Source organism: Atta cephalotes (assembly GCF_000143395.1).
Source record: "Atta cephalotes unplaced genomic scaffold scaffold00053, whole genome shotgun sequence".
NCBI classification, from domain to species: Eukaryota; Metazoa; Arthropoda; class Insecta; order Hymenoptera; family Formicidae; genus Atta; species Atta cephalotes.
Window position 1 is genome coordinate 686,799 of NW_012130117.1, and position 4,525 is coordinate 691,323.

At 30.3% G+C, this 4,525-nt stretch overlaps 1 pseudogene; it reads right to left on the reverse strand.

The window, feature by feature from the left end:
- Positions 1–778: 778 nt before the first annotated feature.
- Positions 779–2,120, reverse strand: LOC105623121 (annotated as a pseudogene).
- Positions 2,121–4,525: the final 2,405 nt, after the last annotated feature.

Consider the following 4,525-nt stretch of genomic DNA (forward strand, 5'->3'; position numbering starts at 1 on the left):
GAGTAATCCTTTCGATGAGACAAGCGTAACATCGAGAGATGAGCTCAAAGCTATGAAAAAAAAAAACAGAATCTTCTAACGAAAGCTCATCAATCGCTTAATTAAATGCCCAGATATATATATATATATATATATATATATATATATATATATATTCCTATAAAATCTTCGTCGTTTCATTGTTCTGGAAGAGATGGCAGATACGCGTAAGGAACAACAACGATAAACACGGAATAACCGTGAACGGAGGAAGGTGAGAAGATACTCGAGGTAAACGTAAACAATTCTCAGTACAATTAGGAAACGTTTGTCCGCCTGTGTTTGTTGAAGGATCAGTAACCAGCTTGGGTAACGCCTAACTATCTGTCACTGGGCGACCGAGCGACGATTGCTCGGTCATGCGGAGAATTTACGGATGGTTTATAACGCAGTAAGGACAGCGGAAAGGCGACACAATAAGAAGAAAAATCGATAATATCATATAATGATTCGATTCATTGACGAGACATCTAGTCATCATTATTATGACATTACGCAATTTAATTGTGAACAGTTGATTTAAATCTTATCTCGCAAATGTTATCATGAAAATCGATTTTTATTAGATCGATAACTATCATAAACCGTAATCATGTGTAAAGAATTGATATCTGTATAAGTCAATAATCTAAATTATATAATAGTAGTTAAGATTATGTGATAATCAGGATACAGGAGGCAGGGTCTCGCAATTATTAGCAATAGATTGATACTCTTATCTTAATTTTTCGTTATATGGTTAACTTATGGTTAAACTTAATCTGATATTCCATTCATTGAGCTTCACCTACAACGTCATCATAAATAAAGTTCATTAGAACTAAAATATCAGATAGTGGAGAAAACCACTATAAACACTACTATTCGAAAACATAGGAAGAGAGGAATAAGAGAATTTTTTATAGTTAGATAAATAAATATAAATTTGATTTAAAGGCCTTTAATGCATATTTAAAGATACAAAAACAATTTTTATTTTTAAACAAAGAAATGGACTAATGAAAGTACAGTGTGTTTAACAATGCGCAAATTAATGATAACTTTTTACAATTTATTCATTAAAAAAATGTACATGACGAAATTTTTTTTATTTTTTTACGTCAAGATGGCAGTATTAAAGCTTTGCAAGTGAGACTGTTTTTTTTATGAGCTTCCGCGGCTTGAAGAACTGCACTAAAGAGAAAAAGCAAATTTTTTTTTATAATCTACATTAAATTTGCTAAAAGTATACATGTATATATTGAAATATTGATTTTTTTCTAGAAATGGTGAACATTTGCAAATAAAGTTTTATTTTCACTAAAAAAAATTCAGTAAAAAAGTTATTTGTAACAAAAAAAATTTTTAACCAATTGAAAAAATCATATGTATTTCTCTATAAAGTTTAGCAGTTACTAAAGTAAAAATTTTAAATGGACCGAATAAAATTTGTTAAAATTATGCTGAAAGCCAATTGAAAAAAATATGGTTTCAAGAAAAACGTGTTTAAAAGTTTTGAGTAACTTTATTTCATATTTAACTATAGAAATTTTTAATTTACTTTTACTCTGGAATGCCTGCACTACATAACTTTCCACATTGATATTTTCTGTCTCTTCCTCTTTCCTGAAAGATGTGCAGGCTTTATGAGCATCCGTGAGCGAGCGCGCATCAGCCTGGATGCAAAAATTATAACAGTTATGACTCACAATCAGTTGTAATATCTGCATAATTTTCATTATCCTTGACAATCCGTCATTAAAAGTACAAGTTGCGATATTTGCGGCAATATCAACTATTTTTTGACATAAAGACGTTTCCGAAGCGATCACACAGTCAAGTTGAAGCTTTCATTATTATTCTGCGTAAAACCTCCTAAGCAATGATTGAGTCGTTCCTGCTCAAATCTTCATATACTAGCTTCAAAACTCGAAACTTTCCTGTGAAAGAGGCGTTTTATGCTGGTATTCATGTAAACTGTCCGAGGCCTTTGCTTTCTGCCATGAGTATCACGAATCCGTACCACTCGGGCATTTATCGTGTTGCGGCACTTCATCTGTTGAAACTTTGTGATAAAGAGTTACCCAAATGTCATTCCGCATTTTTTCGACGGAATTCGACAAATGGCCAATCCATAATATACAGTGAGTTCGATTAATTTGCCTTGTCTTTTTCGCTAAGACTTTTTGTATTCTTCTTTAAATTCCGGAAACGAATGTCAATACGCTTCTGTACATGATTGATGTACTCTTTTTTACAAATTGTAACATCTTTATAAGCATCTATAATTCTTTCAAAAGTTTTGCTATCCCCATCAACAATGTAATTTATATATTTAACATTATGGAAATCTTCGGAACATGAAAACATCTCGATTGCGGAATCTACTTCCATGTTTTTAACTAATCCTTCATGATTCGCTGGGCACTGTGATTTAGCCCATTCTTCGTATTCTGCAGTATCCTTTTTCTTTATTCAAAAATTGCAGGCTTTACAATATTTCGATTTAATAAGAACATCGATTATTTTGCCAGTGGACCATCCGATGAACGTAACTAATCCATAGAGCGACGAAAATCCCCGCTTTCTTTACGATCCATCCTCGAACACAATAATTCATCTGTCCTTTTTCTATAAATATTATCTTCTCATCTTCACCTGCTTTCTTAATACATTTCTTACGAATAGCTTCCGTTGCGATAAAAATATTATTAAAAAAAAATATTATTAGAATATTATTAGAATCATAACATAATTAAAAAATTGGCCGCAGGAAATAAATGCACAAAATTTAATAATACCGTTTAAGCCAATTCCCAATAAACGCATCGCAAGTATTATTCGGCGGTTATCATCATATTCATTATTAATTAAAGGACAACTATTTATATAAACTTTTTTGCACTCTTCACTAGTAATTACATGTTTGAAGCCTAAACCACACTTACTCGCTTCTGTAAATGTCATTGTTCTTTCTACATCGTTTATACACTAGAATTTCAGAAAGAGCAGAAAAAATTGCAACGAAATTTATCAAGCGATATACACTCTCAGATTTCTTCCATAATGTATCGATTAATTATTCCAAAACATCTTCAATTTTTATTCGTATACATATTATATTATGCCAATCCTTCCAATAATTAAAGCTGGTAAATTGTGACAATTAAAAAGTGCTTCATTGCAATTGTATACATCATTAAATTGTCGTTTTGATTTACAAAAGTCAATAGACGTTAGTTATTCCAAGAATATAGTCAAAACGACAATTATTTCCAAGAACTGAAATTATTATATAATTTAAAGAATTAGTCTAACAAAATTAATTTACAGTCATACCTTAAGTCACATTTGAAAACTAGTCCAAAGTATCCCAATTGCAACAAGTTTACATATCAAATTCAAAAAACTGTTCATTGTCTTCTTTTCTTTTCACCATTTCATATTCTTCCTTTTTCTTTTTCACTTGCTTAATTTACTTGTCTTGTGTTTTTATTGTTGTTAGAAGAATTTTTAAACATAACTCCTTTTAGTAACGAATGAACAGTTTTTCCAATTTTTGTAAAAATTTCTATATTTATATATAAGGCATTCTACGTCAAACCGAGCACCTTTGAAACATCGTCATTTTTAATTTTTTTTTTTTTGACATAGACTACATTTAGCGGAGTGAGTGCACGATTAATGCATTCTTCGAGATCTAAAGTGCTGATTTGATGATCTAAAAGAATACATCAATAACAGCAGTGTTCACTCAACTGTTGAGTCCGCTGAACGCAGTCTTATTCTATAGATAAAAATATGAAATTTCGCAAATAAAATTTGAGATTTTTTTGTGAAGTTATTCACGCTTGTAAGTTGCAGAAATTTATAAAAAACGTCATATATGTGAACATTCAAATTATTATAATGAAATTCGAATGGATTATATAGTTAAAAAATTCTGTTGTATGACAGCGCATACGATATACGTATGCGGAACCACATCGGAATCACACAACAGAATTTTTTAATTAAGTTAGTAATATTTAATTAGTAGTATTTAGGTAGTAGTACTTAGACTAAATCTTTAGTCTAAGTACTATAAAATCAACACACTTTGCGATTTGCTCACTTCTTATATTTCTTTATATTTTTTTTTCTTTATATTTCTTTTCAGGAAAAATAGTATTTGAATTAAATTGTACAGTATCTTAATGCTTATTAAATTTCCTTTAAAATGATTTATTATTTTTCTAAAATGAACTCAGCAATTCTAGTGACTTTTCCTCTAATAATATTTTATTCTTTTTATTCTTAGATTCATCTTCAATAAACAAACGAAACGCCGATATTTCAAAAAAACAAAAGTAACTTGTATTTTGTTGCCTTTGAATAATGTCCGTTTTTTTTTCTTAAGAAACAGTCATTTTTCGAAGGCAACAAAATGCTAGTTGCTTTTGCTAAGAGACACGAATTATTAGACATGTTACATGCTCCCGTTTAAGGAGAGTAGCTCGTGCCAGCG